This window comes from Odocoileus virginianus, chromosome 10 (genome assembly GCF_023699985.2).
Source record: "Odocoileus virginianus isolate 20LAN1187 ecotype Illinois chromosome 10, Ovbor_1.2, whole genome shotgun sequence".
Classification (NCBI taxonomy): Eukaryota; Metazoa; Chordata; class Mammalia; order Artiodactyla; family Cervidae; genus Odocoileus; species Odocoileus virginianus.
Window position 1 is genome coordinate 51,823,190 of NC_069683.1, and position 18,154 is coordinate 51,841,343.

An 18,154-nucleotide genomic window follows, 5' to 3' on the forward strand; every position below is an offset into this window, starting at 1 on the left:
TGTTTTACTTTGTTTTCATATATATGATGACTTCAGCGGCTACTGAAACACAAGATTTACATATTTTATGTACGTATAGTATACACACTATATACAGTAAAATATAGATAATATATAATTTATCGTTTTAATGATCTTTAAGCATACAGTTTCGTGACATCAAGTAAATTCGAATTGTCGTGCAACTATCACCACCATCCATCTCCAGAATGGCTTCATCTTCTGAAGCAGAAACTCTGTACCTTTTAAATACTAACTCCCTATTCACCACTCCCTCCAGCCCCTGGCAACTGCGACTGGAATCTCCTCCTTCCCTAGGTACCTCATGTAAGTGGGACCCTACAGTATTTGTCCTCTGCGACTGGCTTAAGTCACTTAGCTTAATGTCCTAAGTGTCATCCATCTTGGAGTGTGTGACAGGACTTCCTGCCTTTTAAGACTGGATGGATACCCCCACTGTGTGTAGTACTTTGTTTCATTTATCTGTTCATCTGTTGATAGACACTTGGGTGGCTGCTACCTTCTGGCTGCTGTGAATAATGCTACTATGAACATGGGTGTACCAATAAGGCATATATTTTTATGACCTCTGCCCATCAAGCATTACGTAAATTTTTCATGTGAATAATTGCATTTGAATTGATCTGTTTTGTAACTGTGTTATATAATAGATGTTCTTAAAGTGGGTCACACCTGTATTCTTTACTGTTCCACAACAGGAGGATGCAAAGAGCATCTACAAATGTCCGTTTCACACTGATGTGGGAAATCCCTGTGAGCATCTACAAATGTCCATTTCACACTGATGTGGGAAATCCCCGTGAGGAAATGAGTCACTAAGGGTGACCTGCACATGCAGACATCAAAACTCTCAGGTAACTCTCTCTGCTCTCCCGTCTTGGTCGAGGAGTGTGCCCTGAACCTCGCCTTTTACAGGAATCCTCTCCTTCCCTACCCCTTCCTTGGGAGGCCCAGCCTCCGCTCTCTTCAGTCCCTTCACTAGGCTGTTCTGACATGGGGCCGTGGATCTCTCAGCGACATTGGTAACCAAGAACTCTCTCTCTAAGGTTTTCTGCACTTTGATAAAAATAATGAAGTCTAAAAAGGACACGTGCATTTTCTTTGTACCCTGCACCCCCTCTGATCCAGAAAGATTGCCACCTTAGCATTCTCAGAGTCGTCTGCAACTGGGATAAGCGCAAAATGACAAAAGGGAAGAGGACAAGAAAAGAAGCATTCCCAGAGTTTGAAAGTAAGGACTCTGTTTTCATCTGCGAGGTAGGTTAAGAAATCTGAAAAGTAGGCTGGGACACCACAAAGAGTTGTATGCATTTCTGTCAGCGCTTCGCTGGTTGAAGTTTTCAGTGAGAGCAGAAAACAGGCAAAACGTATTGATTGGGCACCGATATGCCGGTGGTCATTCCCACTTAATTTCCATGATAACGCTGAGATAGGATCGGCATCCCCGCTTCACAAATGAGGAAGCGAAGCGGGGGCTGGGAGACATTCAGAACTTCCCCAAGGGCGTGGAACGTGGCTGTGAACTCCTGTGAGACTCCAGCGATGCTGCTTCCCTGGTCTGGCTCTGCTTCCAACCCCTCCAGGGAGGGCATGGCCCTCGTTTCCTGTGGAATGATTTCCAGAAAGGGCCCTTTGACAGCCTGTTTGTGTCTCTCTCTGTGGTGCAGGGTTTGACAGAGACCAGCAAGGGACTCTCCCTTCCAAGCCCCAGCCATGCCTCCTCCTCTGGCTCAGAAGCCATTCTTGGAGCACAGAGGGAGTTCTAGATTTTCCTTCCTGTTTGTTGGATCCATCCTTTGCTTCCTTGTTACTGTGGGCCAGCAAAATTTCTACCTGCCTCAACCAGTCCTCTGCCCCTAATAATCATTGCTAAACATTGCTTTACCATTTTCAAGGATAAAGAGTAGAAATGAAGGTATAGATAGCACACCAGGAACAACTTCCTGACTCTGAGGTTCTGGAATATATGGAAACTCAAGGAGACTCCTGTGGCCCCCTTTCCAGGAAAGCTGTAAGGAAAAGGGCCACCCTGCCCCTGCCCAGCCTGCTTGAACTGGGGACAGTTCTGCCTGGAACAGAGGGGAGGCACCCAATGATCTCCAGAGGGCCCTGCCACTCTGGGAAGCCTGAGTCTCTGGTACAGCCACCTGCTTGGCCACAGATGTTCCCTGTCATCAATCATTCAGGGCATCTGTTTGCTGTGCCACTTGTTTAAAGAGCGAGGCGTTTGCTAATTGAAAACTAAAAGATCCATCCGTCTCACTCAGAGCCAGCATGAAATCCACTCAGCCATGCAAGATCAGGGTGGAAAAGGCAGTACAGAGCTACCGCTAACATATCTTTGGGTTGGCGTGGAGATGGCCCACGGAGGTCATCTCCTATTTCCTGAGCAAGCCTGGCTCCCCTCCCCACCTTGTAGCAGCCAGGGCCTGCCCATGTTATCATTTCTCTAATACCTCCTCATCTATTATCCCCAGTGTACTCCAGAGAGAAAGGTATTTTTAGCCCCAATTTATAGATGGGGGATCTGAGGCTTAGAGAGATTAAACTATTTATCCAAGGTCACATAACGGGTAGGTGACAGAAGCAGGGCATCAATCCAGGTCTTCTGACTGGCCAGGAGAGGGGTGGCCTGTCCACGGTGTGGCTGTGGGCCTCGATTGATGTACAGGTGCTGAGCCGGGAGGTACCAAGTGCTTCTTTAAGTGGATTTTAAACGTCACTTGGGAAGAGTGACATGAGGCTATGCAAGGCAGAATACTGAGATTTTAACTATGTCTGCAATGTTTTATTGCTTTAATAGCAGATATGGCAAAATGTTAGGATTCCTGATTGTTACAATATCTCCCCATCAAGCCGGCAGGGAGTTGGGAATGGTCCAGATTCACGTATAGCAGCAAAGGCATAGAGCAGGGGAAGAGACGTGTCACACCACTGACATTTCTTCCCTTTCCTCCAGTTGCCTCCAGAAATGACAGATGTGCTGATTTGAGCCCCCAGAGACAGGGGACTGATGCAGAGCTGTATCTCCGTGGCATCTGGAAGGAATTCCATTTCTCTGTACCTCAGTTCTCTCTTGCAGAGTGATGAGTGGGATTTAGATGAATGTTAATTTGTTTTTCCAATTCTAATTTTTGATAATTGTGTGTGTCACTGAAGGAAATGCTGAGTCAAATTTAACCTTTAGGGCCTAGAGCCTCAAAGTCTTGGAGGGGGTTGGTTGACTCCAGCCATGATGGACTGACTCCCTGATATATAAGTCTAATTCTCCATGCTATTCCCCCCTGCCTGGAACACTGCCTTCTTCCCCAAGGGAACTGGTATTTGCTTCTTCAATGCCTAGCTCCTGCCAGGCTTCCCTTTTTGTTTGTTCTATGGCACTGGTATAAGCTACAGGTTTGTTGGCTTAACCTGGCAGGAGGTGAGAGCAGGAGCCTGGTTTCATTCCTCTTTGTGACCCTTGAATCTGACACAGAGCCTGGCAAAGGAAGGACAGTCAGTAACTACAGCTAACCCTTGAACAATGTGGGGACTAGGGGTGCTAACCTTCAAAAATCAGCGTTTAATGTACAGTCCACCCTCCTTACCCACCTTCTCCATGAGTGGTTTGAACCAACCCCAGATAATGTAGGTGGTTTAGTCGCTAAGTCATGACCGACTCTTGCAACCCCATGGACTGTAGCCCATCAGGCTCCTCTGTCCATGTAGTAGTGTATTATTTACTGTTGAAAAATATCTCATTTTTGACCTGTGATGTTCAAATTCCTGTTGTTCAAGGGCCAGTTCCTTGAAGTAAAGGGATGAGGGAAAGGTGGGGAGGCGGCTCCTCTGCAGGTAAAGACCAGCGGCAGAGGACCAGCAGCAGCGCAGTCCTCACCACCATCTCCCTTCCTCTCACTCCAACCCCTTACTGCTTCTGGAATCAAAGGTGAGCTGGAATCTCTGGGCCTCTTGAATTTCCATGTCAAGTCAGCTCCAAGCAGGCTTTCCCCTGGAAATGAGGTAAGTAGCGGAACTTAGCACAGCTCTGAACAGAGCTAGCGGTCCTGGATCTCTCCATCTTCGACTCCCTGGATGGGAAGTGCCTCCCCCAACCCTTGTCCTCTGACTCCTCAAAGGAGGGAAGAGACAGGTGACGACAACACCCGTCCCCGCCGCCGGGCATTTACAGATTGCTACTTTGGGGGTGTGGTGGGACGGCCCAGTTCCTGCCTGGGCTCCATCTGCCTCAAAGTCAAGGATGGCGGCAATGCCCACCTGCTAGCGACTCCAGTGTTGCCGACTCTGGAGGCTCGCTTACCAACGCGCAGGGGGCGGGACGGGGCGGGGCCTGCCCCAGGGGCGGGGCTCCAGGCGCCCCGTGGTCCAGGCGGCCCCGCCCCGCCCTCCCGCGCTCCCCGCGCTCTCCGCTGGAGCGCCGCGGAGCTGTCCAGCTTTTCAGTGCCGGAGCCGGCCGCCTGCCGCGCGCACCGCACCGCCTCCGCGCCAGGTCTTTGCGCCGCTCGCCCGCCCCGCGCCCGGCCGGCCCCGCCCCGCCCCGCCCCGCCGCGGCCCGTCCACTGCTCCCCGCGGGCCGAAGCCGGCCAAGCGGCTGCCCGCCGGGGCTCTGAACGGCGCGGCGGGGCCGGGAGCCAGGGACCCGCCGAGGAGAGAGGCGGCCCCGGACGGCTGCCAGAGGGGCGGCCGCGCGTGGATGCGGCGGGAGCCGGAAGCCTCGAGCAGCCGGCGCCGTCTCTGCCCCTGGGCGCCCTATGGCTTGAAGGTAAGCGCCGACAGGGTGCAGGACAGGCGGCCCGGGCCCAGGCAGGGTCAGTGGGAGAGGAGGAGGGAGCTCGAAGGGCGGCGCGGCTGGGACCAGAAGTTTGTCCGGCCACTCTTGCGCTCGTCTGCCCGGGGACCGCCCTGCCCTGCTCTTCCCGGACTCTCCGTCGGGCCGCTTCCCCGGGGACGAAGGTGAACATCGGCGGCTGTCCTCTCTCCCACCCTCTGGGCATCCTTCGCACCGCCGGCGTGCGAATCCTCGCTCCGGACACGGGCGGGCAGTGCTATGCAGCCTCCGGCGGAGCGCCGAGAGCGAAACCCGCGGAGCCGGGGCTTCGCAGGGCGGCCGGCTCCCGGACCATCTCGGGAGGGCACTTTTCGCCCGGCACCCAAGCCGGGAGCCCCCCGTGCGCGCGGCCAGAGTTCCGATCGCCCTGGAGGGAAAAGGGTTGTTCTTGGCAACTCTACATTTGTGCGACCTGAGACTTTTCAGTTTCTAAGGACCGAAGCCAGGGGTGAGAGAGAGGCTGGTTCGAACTAATTGCTCTCACAGCTAATATGCCGCTGTCCTTGGTTCTGAATGTACGTTCTTGGCCGTCACTCCGTTTGCGATTCAGTGGAGGAAGGAGGTTGGGGTTTCAGACCCATCTCAACCCGGGAATGGGGGTGACGATAGGCGCAGAGGCAAAGGGTGATTCTCCTCCTTTGGAATGGACCAAAAGCCCTGGTAGGGCGGTGTACAAAGACAAGAGGCCCCTGCAAGCGCCAGACAGAGCGTGTGTGCATCCCTGGCTGCCGCCGGTAGCCTGTGAGCCGTTCCTCTTGAAGAGCAGAGGTAAGAGGGTGCCTGTGCGTCTACACAACAGGCTTCTCCATGGACACAAGTCACAGCACTGCGCCTCCGTAGGGACAGGTCCTTTCTCTCAGCCTCGGGGAAGCTATCTGAGTGAATGTGTCACACTGTTCGCCTACCTCACACCCCACTACTTTTTGTCCTGGGGGGTCCTGAGGTTGGTGAGGTGCAAGACAGTTTGTGGCTCCCTCTCTAGTTCCTTCTTCAGATCCAACCATTTCTGTATTTTGACCAGGCTATAAACCTTTCAGGCTAATTCTTACTCCTCCCCAGGACGACATCAACAGGGATTCTTACCCCATTGGATGCAAATGCTCTGCTTACCCTTGATTCATCCTGTGTCATTAGGACCACTTGAAAAATCATTTTTTGTTTCATTTTTCTCCCTGTTGCTGCTATTTAATGAAGGTGGACAGAAAGAGAGGCTTGTGGTGAATGTGACCAATTGCAAGAGAATTAGTGAGCTGACTTGTTGTGTCCCAGTCCCCTGCCTTTGACTTGTCTGCTTAGTATTCAGGATTCCTGGCATATTTGACTGGGAGGGGGCTGCTGATGCCTTCTCTGAAATCAGACATCTGGTGGGGAAGACATTTGAGAGGGTTAGACTGAGAGCCAAGTGAGGGCCACCATGGTTCTAGCCTTGGTCTCTTGAAGAACATTCTGAATTCCTTCCATCTTACCTGTACATCCTGGGGGGAGGAATGTGCCTAGAACATGGGAGATTCTGAATTATTATAGAGGTCTGGGACAGCATTTCTCTAAGGGCTGGGTTTTGTTTTAATAAACTCTCTGTATCTGAATCACCAGAGAAGCTAGTTTAAAATGCATGATTTTGTTTCTTGTCTGAAGAACAGCTGAATGATAGTCTCAAGCTGAGGCCCAGAAATATATATTTTAACAATATTTCTGGGTGATTCATATGTACACTGGGTTAAGAAATCATCTCTCATACAAGTTATTACTTCCTTAACTAGAGAGAACATGATTAAGGTCTTGAGTCAACCCCCTTGCCTTCTGCAGTTACACGTGTTAAATTCTTTGGATGTGGGCTTGTGGATGAACCATCCTCCTGGTCCGGTCTCTTTGCTGTGATAGAGGTTGCAGCCCAGTCTCCTCCCACAGGATCTGCCTGGGCTTCCCTTTTTTTCTGAAACAGATTTTTGGTCTCTTTAAGAACCACCAATATGGGTTTACATTGACCTGTGTAAATACTAAGTCTCCTCTGGGGGCCAGCCCAGTGTGTTTTCCCTCCCCTCCCCTTGTAGGGGAATCATCCTCGTTCAGTATGTTTATGCCGTGATCTGCTAACCCAACTGCTGCTGAAATGCCAAGAAGTGATTAGTTCAGCTTAGCAGCACACCATGTTCCCCAAGGCTGGTAGCCATGTGTGCCCTATTGGCAGTGACATATTGACTGTATCGATTTGGTTCTTGTGCTCTATAAAAGCTGGGAAGCTTGTAGCAGTGAATAAGGCCAGTGATAAGGCTTGTGGGCTAGTCAGTTTTTTTCCTTCACCTGCAAGGTTGAATTATTTCTGTCTAGAATGTGCAGTGATATAGGAGAATCTGAACTTGAGAGAAAGCCTGTGTTTTCCTCCCACCAGTGGAAACAAAGGGAGCTCAGGATCTCATAAAAATTTGGCCTCACACATACCTGGGGCTGACCTGCTGAAGCTAGACTGGTCTGAGACCCCGCTTCTCTGTTTAAACATGTATCGGGGAAAGGCCTGTGGACTCGGTCTGCAAGGAGCTGTCTCCATCTTCCTTGCACGTGGAAGTTGTATTTCGGTGTTGAGGAAGAAGCTATGAAGATAGCACAGGTGACGTGTGTGTGGTGAAGGTAGGGGGAAGAGCGTGATGAGACTTTCTTGAGTCAATCCTTCCCCTTCCAGTGACTCATACGTTCTGACCTGCCACCCCTCATTTTGCCCTCCCATGTGGTGTAATACCCATGAATCTCCAACAGTGAAGGTTGAGGAAGGGAGAGGAGAATCAAAGTTGATTTATAGTGCTGGGACCCCAAGCCATATCTCCAGCATCTCCCAGAATCAGATTGTGTATCACAGGTCACATCAACCTAAGATATGAGGGCTTGAAAAGAACAGGATGACTGCAAAGTCAGTTCCATTTCCCCTCAGACATAGTTATCAGGACTTTTAAAATCCTTAGATTATTTGGACTTCCTCAGAAATCATTCTGGATGTTCCTGACTCCAAATACAGCAGCTTTTCCTTTAGTCCAGAAATATGGTTTCTGTCTCCTATTAGGAAATTTCTCCAAAAATTGAGTGGTGCAGACTTATAGAAAGAACTTATGGTTGCCACAAGGAAGGGATAGTTATGGAATTTGGGATGGACATGTATACACTGCTGTATTTAAAATAGATAACCAACAAAGAGCTAATGTATAGCACAGGGAACTCTGCTCAATGTTATGTGACAGCCTGGATGGGAGGGGAATTTGGGGGGGGGGGGAATGGATGCATGTATATTTGTGGCTGAGTCTCTTCAGCTGTCCACCTGAAACTGAAGCTATTGAAACATTGTTAATCAGCTACAGCCCAATACAAAATTAAAAGTTTAAAAAAATAAAAAAGTAGGAGTTCAACTTAAAAAATAAATAAATTTCTGTAAATAAATTTCTTTAAAAAACAAAAAAGAGTGGTGTAAACTTTGCAGTTCCAGTGCACCAGGATTGAACTTGGCAATCAAAGCTCCTCGTCTTATCAAGAGCCCTGCTAGCAGGAGAGCATCCTGCATCTAGGAAGTACTTGGAAACTACAGGCAGCAGAAAGGGTTCAGCTTCCCAGTGGGCGTCCTTCTCTGTGTGTGGCCTCTCACTTAGATGACCCCCAGTGTCATAGTTCCTTCCTTTCGCCCCCCAGTAGGGCCTCTTACGCCCTGGGAAGACTCCAGCATTTGCTTTGGGATTCTGTATGAGCTCTCCAGGTTACTACATAGAGCCACTAAGCAAGTTACTTATTTACCAATTCTGGGTGTTAGACTGATATTATCTCCAGCCTATTTAATTATTGCAGCAGTGTTGGAATCCGATGTTAATATACCGCTGCCTCTAACCTGTCCCTGTCACCAGTGTAATGGAAGATTTCTTTCTTGTTTTTTTTTTAAAAAACAATAGAATCATATTATCTAAATGCATAGGCTTGGGAAATAGCTTGATTATAGTGTCAGTACATGTGGGTGGAGGAGTAAAACTCCTCGATTGAGCCACTTGGTTTGTTCCCATTTGGGTCCAGAGAAAGGAGAGAAATTTGCCCTTCTGGTCTTGTACATTTCCCCTCTTCTTCTCCCTTTCACATCAATCTGATGAATGAGGTAAATCAACACCCTTAGCAGGTGGGAAGCCCCCTGGGAGGGTGCAACCTCCTTTCTCCCTAGGAGACCTGGAACGTGTCTCTGGAGGAGCAGAGGCCCCTGCTGGCTTTAGCGAACAGAAAGGAGCCAGAGACAATGCCCTCGGGCCTGGGGACTCCCCCCTCCCTGGGGTGGAAAAGGCTGTGCCCACGGAGGGTCCCAAACTCAGAGCCCTGGAAGCCGTGGGGGCCTCTGAGAGTGTGGAGCCAGCGTCATGGATGTGGGAGCTGAGGAAAGTGAATTCTTGAGGGCCCTTGGAAGCAGTTGATGTTCAATATGCATGTGTAAGGCATCAGTGTGGCGCAGATGGGTGATTTGTCATAATCTGATGGCACCTGTGAGGATTTGCACTTTTTCCAGGGACAGACAGGGGAAATTCTTTACTGTTTCCAATGATGGCGGGATGGGGGGAGGGGGGAGAAGGGAGGACCCCTGGCTTTCCCTGGAGCCCTCTGAGTGATGTCATTGTGTTCCCAGACAGAGGATGATGGTTAAGTGAAGTCAGACAGATTCGGCCCCGAGGGGCCTTGTCGATAAGCCTGCAGTCAGCCCGGGCAGACCCAGCTTCCAGGGCACTGAGGCTCAGCACCCAGAATGGCAGCCACAGTCCCCAAGGACATCCCCCTGCAGATGTCTGGGAGCCAAAGTGAGTCGTGGGGCCCGTGCCTTTGTCACTGGGCTCCTTCAGAACGTGCCTCATTTGCACCCCCACCTTGTTGTTATTGTTCAGAGTCTAAGTGGCCCAGCAGGGGAAAGGCATTAGAAATGAAATTATTTTTGTTACACTCTGTATAATTGCCTCCTCTCCTTTCTGTTACCCCAGGCAGCAACATCACTAGCAATTCCCCTGGAACCTTTGGTCTGGAAAAGTGGCTTACTCACAGGCTTCCTTAGAAGGGCTGCTCTGAACAAGTGACCCCGCTCACCAGTCCCTCTGTCACTGACCTAATCATCGTAACAGCCACCATTTGTCATGCATTTGCTCTGTGCAGGACACTGTGCTGCCCACATGACGTGTGTTTTTTATTTCAACTCCCATTCCTGCGACAACTCTAGGAAACAGGCACTATTACTATCCCCATTTTACAGAAGTGTGGACTTAGAGAGGTAGGTAGCTTACACAAGGTCATGGCCAGTGAGGGGATTCAAAGCCAGACCATCTGATGCTAAAACAGTGCTTCTGTCTAAGTGGCATACAGAATGAGGGAAGAGAATATGGATAAGAAGTGGCATACAGAATGAGGGAAGAGAATATTGATAAGACGGCATTTTCTTGGACAAACTGGAGTGACTGTGACCTTTGCATATGACGGCAGGAAAGGAGGAGATAGCAGAGGGGAAAGAAAGGATGAAATAACTTCTTGGGATTCTGAAAGCTGAGGAACATCTAGGAAGTAGTTCGGCAACTGGATCTAGGCATTTTTGGATGAAATGCACTGGGAGTGAACCTCAACAAGTCCTGGGGGCAGAGGTGGGAGAGGTAGGAGCAGGAGGAGGCCTGGGGGTGGAGGAGCAGGAGAGTATGGACTGATACAAGCTTTCCTGAAAAGCACGGATAATATCACCTCCTGTTTCACACCTCTCCAAGGAGAACTGAACTGTCCAAACTATAAAACCCAGACTTCTTCCAACCTTTAGGCCTTTGGTGTTGCTTTCTTATTATCACGGGATGAAAACTTGTTCCATCTCCAGCACTAAACTCTAGATTTTCCAGAGGCAGCCCCGTGGGGCGGGGGAGTAGCATGGCCTGGGACCCTGCACAGATGGAGGAGTAACTCGTGGGAGCTCGGTGGGCAGTCAGTGCTTTTCTGGTGGGCGGAGGCAGTAGAGACCCAGTAGCCCTGAGCAGGGTACTTGGCCACATTGATTTCTTCAGGAATAAAATCAAGGGATTGCGATTCAGCAGCACAGAAGGCTCCACTGAAGTGATGAGATAATGGTGTTCACCTCGTAATGAGCTGGAAGACTTCCAGACCATTGTGTTGAATCTTCCCATGAATGCTATGAATGATACTCACCAGCATTTGTTCTCTTTTTTAAACCCTTTAAAAACAATATAGTGTGGTGGTTACAGCTGTGGGCTCTGGGGTAAGACTGCCAGTGTTCAAATCCTGACTCTAAATACTGAACTGAACTGAACTGATGGTACCTTAAACAAGTTGGTTAACCTCTATCACCTTGAGTTTCTCATCTATAAGTGGGTATATTAATACTGACTTCATTGGGTTATGGTGATTGATTAAGGCATTTAGATGTAAGACATTTGGGAGTCCCTGACAAAAAGAAACACTCTATAAATGTTAACTCCAAAGACTGTTAGTTATTATTAAGAAACTTTTAAGAGGAACATTTTCAGCTGTTTTTCTTCTGCACGAATTCAGCCTCTGATTTTACATGTCTGAAATTAAGCATGTTTTTAGAACTTTCACAGAATTCAAGCTTACCTTTCTTTTTTCCATTCTATTTATCTGCACCACAATTCTTTGGCACTTGCCTGTCGAAAGCTCTTACTCATCTTGAGCGAGAGGGGTTCAAGTTGCTTGTCATCCCTTTGAATTAGGTTCCGCTGAGCTCCCATCTTACCACGCACAAGCGGGAGGAGGCGTTGGCCTTCATGGTGATGCTTTGGCACAGCCTCCGTTTTCTTCCTGGCTTCTCAGGCCCTTCATCTGCCTCCTTGTGACTGGAGTCTTCTTGATTGTCATTGTCACATGGTGTGGTGCACCCTGGCACAGACCACTTTTTATTATAAATGAAAAACAAAGAGAATATATTGGTGCCCAAGGACAAGGAGATTTTTCTTTTTCTAAGATCTCCAAAGCTGGTGGAAATGCACACTCTCCATCTTTTGGAGTCATTAACGGCAGGAGCAAATGCTACCCATTTTTTTTTAGATGACGTATGGGACCTGTCTGAGAAAGGAGGATGGAACACGATAGCTGCAGCCTTAAGAGTCTCCAGTCATGAAAGAAACACCCTCTTTTGGTTTTTTTCTTTTCTCATGAAGCCTTCCTTGGGTAGTATTCTCTCTTAATTGACACATATACTTCTAGGCAACTAAAAAGGCTTACTGTTTAACCATCGTAGGGGATTTCTGAGGCCACACTGGTATTCTGTTCCCTGATCGTCTTCCTTAGGTCATGTGGCCACTTCTTAGACTCTGGGCTCCCTCTCCTCTTTCATTTATTAATGGCAGGATCAACAAGAGAAATGTGCTGGCAGGCAGAAACCAGCATCCAGGGTCCCAAATGGAAGAAGTCAGGTACCCTAAAATGGATCCATGTTTCCATACATTGCCTTGAGCCATGTGTGCAGCGGAAGGCCTGGAATTGCTGTTGATGACTTGTGACACAAAGTCTGCCCTCTGGCCAGTCGTCTCTGGTCAGCCAAAGGGGGTGGGGGGAGATGATGACTGCTCTCCACAGATCCATGCTGCTGCCACACATTCTGCATTCTTCCTGAGTTTCATTCTGTGGTAACCAGCCTCCAAGATGACCCTCAATACTCCCTGCCTTCTGGTATTCATGTTATTTTGTAATCTTCTCTTACATGAAGTAGGGCAGACCTGTGTAGCAATAGAATAATGCATCAATGACAGATTGAGACTTCTGAGGATAGATCATGAAAGGTATGATTTCCACCTTCTTCTGCTGTTGGATCACTTATTCTAGGGAAAGTCGGCTGCCATGTCATCAGGATGCTTGCAGCTCTGTGGCCGGGTCTGCGTGGTGAGGGACTGAAGCCTCCTACCAATAGCCACATGAATGAACCATCTTGGAAGCCCATCTCCACCCCCCAGACAAGCCTTTGGATGACCGTGGCCACTGCCAAGGTCTGAACCACAACCTTTTGAAAGACCCTGAGCCAGAACCACCTGACTGAGCTGCCTGAATTCCTGACCCACAGGAGCTATAAGATAATAAATTTTTGTTGTCTTAAATTGCTAGGATTTGGAGTAATTTATTATACCTAGTAGAAAATTAATACACACTTTGAAATTATTCAAACTTTTCTTCTACAATGCCATGGAGTCTCTTTGCTCAATTGCGTCCGACTCTTTGTGACCCCCATGGACTCCTCTGTCTATGGGGTTCTCCAGGCAAGAATACTGGAGTGGGTTGCCATTTCCTTCTTCAGGTGATCTACCCAACCCAGGGATAGAACCCAGGTCTCCCGCATTGCAGGTGAATTCTTTACCTTCTGAGTCACCAGGAAAGCCCTTTAAATCACTAGGATTTGGAGTAATTTATTATGCATAGTAGGAAACTAACACACACTTGAAAATTATTCAAACTTTTCTTCTATAATGATGTGGAGTCTCTTCATTCTCCATATATAAAGACAGATTCCTCTCATTGAATTAAAACTGCCTCTGTGAGTTTTAAGTGGTGCTCTCTTGTTTGTTATTTTAGGATTCTAAATCACTCATGTTTCACACATTGTGGTCATGAATACATTTCACTTTTCATTCTTTCACTGAGCAAAAATCATTGAGAAGCTACTACATACTAGGTACTCATTTTGGTTGCAAATACACCAATGACGAAACAAAGATCCCTGCACACATTCTGGTGGGAGGAGAAAAATGATAAACAATAAGTATAAAGAATGAATTCATGAATGTGTTAGAAGGCAATAAGTACTTGGAAAAAGACAAAATTGATTAGGGTTAGGTGATGTGGAGTGCTGAAGGGTGGGAGGAAAGGAAGGTTTGCATTATTAAATAGGTGGTCAGGATGGACGTCATTGAGAAAGTGACGTGTGAAAACTGACACAGGATATGGGAAAGTAAGCTACGTATATATCAGAAGGAAGGGCTTTCAAGGCAGAGGGATTCTACAATCTATATGAATTTTTAAGCATTTTAAGTAATTGTCTTATTCCCTAAAGAGCAACAATAGTAATAAGCTGCATTTGGAACTCCATTTTCATTTTTAAAACCCATGAGACAATAGTAATCTCTTTCATTTGTAACTCACTTTCACATATTGTTGTTCAGTCACTAAGTCACGTCTAGCCCTTTGTGACTGCATGGACTGCAGCATGCCAGGCTTTCCTGTCCTTCACTATCTCCCAAAGCTTGCTCAAATTCAGTGTCACTGAGTTGGTGATACTATCTAATCATCTCATCCTCTGCCACCTTCTTCTCCTTTTGCCTTCAATCTTCCCCAGCATCAGGGTCATTTCTAATCAGTTGGCTCTTCACATCCAGTGGCCAAAGTACTGGAGCTTCAGCTTTAGCATCAGTCTTTCCAATGAATATTCAGGACTGATTTCCTTTAAGATTGACTGGTTTGATCTCCTTGCAGTCCAAGGGACTCTCCAACACCACAGTTCAAAAGCATCCATTCTTTGGTGCTCAGCTTTCTGTATGGTCCAACTCTCACATCCATGCATGACTACTGGAAAAAACCATAGTTTTGACTAGATGGACCTTTGTCAGCAAAGTAATGTCTCTGCTTTTTAATATGCTATGTTTGTCATAGCTTTTCTTCCAAGGACCAAGTGTTTTTTAATTTCATGGCTGCAGTCACCATCTGTAGTGATTTTGGATCCCAGGAAAATAGTCTGTCATTGTTTCCAATGTTTCTCCATCTATTCGCCATGAAGTGATGGGACCAGATGCCATGATCTTAGTTTTCTGAATGTTGAGTTTTAAGTCACCTTTTTCACTCTCCTCTTTCACTTTCATCAAGAGACTCTTCAGGTCCTCTTCACTTTCTGCCATAAGGATGGTATCATCTGCATATCTGAGGTTGTTGATATTTCTCCCTGCAGTCTTGATTCTAGCTTGTGCTTCATCCAGCCTGGCATTTCGCATGATGTGCTCTGTGTATAGGTTAAATAAGCAGTGTGACAATATACAGCTTTGACACACCCCTTTCCCAATTTGCAACCAATCTGTTTTTCCATGTCTGGTTCTAACTGTTGCTTCTTGACCTGCATACAGGTTTCTCAGGAGGCAGGTGTTCCCATCTCTTGAAAAAATTTTCCACAGTTTGTTGTGATCCACACAGTCAAAGGCTTTAGCATAGTCAATGAAGCAGAGTAGATGTTTTTCTGGAACTCTCTTGCTTTTTTAAATGATCCAGTGGATGTTGGCAATTTGATCTCTAGTTCCTCTGCCTTTTCTAAATCCAGCTTGAACATCTGGAAATTCTCAGTTCATGTACTGTTGAAGCCTAGTTTGGAGAATTTTGAGCATTACTTTGCTAGTGTGTGAGATGAATGCAATTGTGCGGTACTTTGAACTTTCTTTGGCATTGCCTTTCTTTGGGATTGGAATGAAAACTGACCTTTTCCAGTCCTGTGGCCACTGCTGAGTTTTCCAAATTTGCTGGCTTATTGAGTGCAGCACTTTAACAGCATCATCTTTTAGGATTTGAAATAGCTCAACTGGAATTCCATCACCTCCTCTAGCTTTGTTCGTAGTGATGCTTTCTAAGGCCCACTTGACTTCACATTCCAGGATGTCTGGCTCTAGGTGAGTGATCACACCATCATGATTATCTGGGTTGTGAAGATCTTTTTTGTGTAGTTCTTCTGTGTTTTCTCGCCACCTCTTCTTAATATCTTCTGCTTCTGTTAGGTCCATACCATTTCTGTCCTTTACTGAGCCCATCTTTGCATGAAATGTTCCCTTGGTATCTCTAATTTTCTTGAAGAGATCTCTAGTCTTTCCCATTCTGTTGTTTTCCTCTATTTCTTTGCATTGATCACTGAGGAAGGCTTTTTATCTGTCCTTGCTATTCTTTGGAAATTTGCATTCACATGAGAATATCTTTCCTTTCTCCTTTGCCTTTAGCTTTGCTCCTTTTCTCAGCTATTTGTAAGTCCTCCTCAGACAACCATTTTGCCTTTTTGCATTTCTTTTTCTTGCAGATGGTATTGATCATGACCTCCTGTACAATGCCACGAGCCTCTGTCCATAGTCCTTCAGGCACTCTGTCTATCAGAGCTAATCCCTTGAATCTATTTGTCACTTCCACTGTATAATCATAAGGGATTTGATTTAGGTCATACTTGAATAGTCTATGGTTTTCCCTAGTTTTTGTAGTTTAAGTCTGAATTTGGCAACAAGGAGTTCATGATCTGAGCCACAGTCAGCTCCCAGTCTTGTTTTTGCTGACTGTATAGAGCTTCTCCATCTTTGGCTGCAAAGAATATAATCAATCTGATTTTGGTGTTGACCATCTGGTGATGTCCATGTGTAGAGTCTTCTCTTGTGTTGTTGGAAGAGGTTATTTGCTATGACCAGTGCATTCTTTTGGCAAAACTCTGTTATCCTTTGCCTTGCTTCATTTGGTACTCCAAGGCCAAGCTTGCCTGTTACTCCAGGTATCTCTTGACTTCCTACTTTTGCATTCCAGTCTCCTATCATGAGAAGGACATCTTTTTTTGGTGTTAGTTCTACAAGGTCTTGTAGGTCATCATAGAACCATTCAACTTCAGCTTCTTCAGCATTAGTGGTTTGGGCATAGACTGGATTACTCTGATGTTGAATGGCTTGCCTTGGAAACAAACATGAAATCATTCTGTCATTTTTGAGATTGCACGCAAGTACTACATTTCAGTCTCTTTTGTTGACTGTGAGAGCTACTTCATTTCTTCTAAATGATTCTTGCTCACAGTAGTAGATATAATGGCCATGTGAATTAAATTCACCTATTCCAGTCTACTGGATTCCTAAAATTAGTTCACTGATTCCTACAATGTCAATGTTCACTCTTGCCATCTCCTGTTTGACCACTTTCAATTTGCCTTGATTCATGGACCTAACATTCCAGGTTCCTATGCAATATTGCTCTTTACAGCATTTGTGCTTTACTTCCATCACCAGTCACATCCCCAACTGGTCATTGTTTTTGCTTTGGCTCCGTCTCTTCATTCTTTCTGGAGTTATTTCTCCACTCTTCTCCAGTAGCATATTGGTCACCTTGGGAGTTCATCTTTCAGTGTGATATCTTTTTGCCTTTTCATACTTTTCATGAGGTTCTCAAGGCAAGACTACTAAAGTGTTTTGCCATTCACTTCTCCAATGGACCATATTTTGTCAGAACTCTCCACCATGACCTGTCCATCTTGGGTGGACTTACATGGCATGGCTCATAGTTTCACTGAGTTAGATAGGGCTGTGGTCCATGTGATCAGTTTGGTTAGTTTTCTGTGACTGTGGTTTTCATTCTGTCTGCCCTCTGATGGATAAGAATAAGAGGCTTGTGGAAGCTTCCTGATGGGAGGGACTGACTGTGGGGGAATCTGGGACTTGTTCTGATAGGTGGGGCCATACTAAGTAAATCTTTAATCTAATTTTCTGTTGATGGGCGAGGCTGTGTTCCTTCCCTGTTGTTTGGCCTAAGGCCAAACTATGATAGGGGTAATTGTGGTAATGGTGACCTCCTTCCAAAGGACTTGTTTTACTCAGTGCCCCTGACCCTGCATCAGGCCACTCTCGATCCATGCCTCTGCCTTCTCCAGAGACTCCTGGACACTCACAGGCAAGTCTGGCTCAGTCGTTTGTGAGGACACTGCTCCTTGCTCCTGGGTCCTGGTGTTTGCAAGGTTTTGTTTGTGCTCTCCAAGAGTTTGTTTCCCCAGCCCTGTGCAAGTTCTGTAACCCAGTCCCACTGGCCTCCAAAGTCAAATTCCCTGGGGATTCTCAGGCCCTTTTCCTGATCCCCAGATTGGGAAATCTGCTGTGGGTCCTAGAGCTTTCTGAACAGTGTGAGATTCCTTTGGTATAATTGTTCTGCACTTTGTGGGTCATCTGCTTTGCAGCTCTGTGTTGGGGCTAATGGCGAGCTCCTCCAAGAGGGCTTATGCTATATGCTGTGTGTCCCAGGTCTGCTGCAGCCAGAGCCCCTGTCCCCGTGGCAGGCCACTGCTGATGTGTGCCTCTGCAGGAGACACTCAAACACTCAAAGGCAGGTCTGGCTCAGTCTCTGTGGGGTCTCTGGGTCCTGGTGCACACAAGGTTTTGTTTTGAGCCCTCCGAGTGTCTCTGGTGGGTATGGGTTTGATTCTAAAAGTGATTTCCCCCTTCCTAACACTTTGTTGGGGCTTCTCCTTTGCCCTTGGATGTGGGGTATCTTTTTTTTTGGTGGGATCCAACATTTATCCTGTCGATGGTTATTTAGCAGCAAGTT

The 18,154-nt window shown here is 47.1% G+C and overlaps 1 protein-coding gene across 2 annotated transcripts in view; it reads left to right on the plus strand.

Annotated features, from left to right (window-relative positions):
• Nucleotides 1–4,434: 4,434 nt before the first annotated feature.
• DRD2 (dopamine receptor D2) overlaps nt 4,435–18,154 on the plus strand; it is a 72,800-nt gene continuing 59,080 nt past the window's right edge. The window contains exon 1 of one of the 2 annotated variants that reach the window (XM_070473565.1): nt 4,435–4,783. The gene's annotated coding sequence lies outside the window, so the exon portion shown is untranslated. The remainder of the gene's footprint in view (nt 4,784–18,154) is intronic. The other variant, XM_020911903.2, reaches the window with a different exon arrangement.